We start from the raw sequence: 204 nt of genomic DNA on the forward strand, positions 1-204 counted from the left end.
GTTCAGTAGCTCGGACTGCTGCGCCTCCATTTCCTCCTCAGTCCTCTCCCTGCTCCCTCCCTTCCCCCTTCTGAGTTCTGATCGCCCGTCCCGACCTAGGAAAGGATCCGTACCCTCCCAGGTATCTATCTGACTCAACACAATTGAAATAGACGGTCCAGATTTACTCTCAGCCGGTGCTTGTTCGGAATGACGCAGGAGGCA

The sequence above is a fragment of the Carex rostrata genome, chromosome 2 (assembly GCF_964058835.1).
Source record: "Carex rostrata chromosome 2, lpCarRost1.2, whole genome shotgun sequence".
NCBI classification, from domain to species: Eukaryota; Viridiplantae; Streptophyta; class Magnoliopsida; order Poales; family Cyperaceae; genus Carex; species Carex rostrata.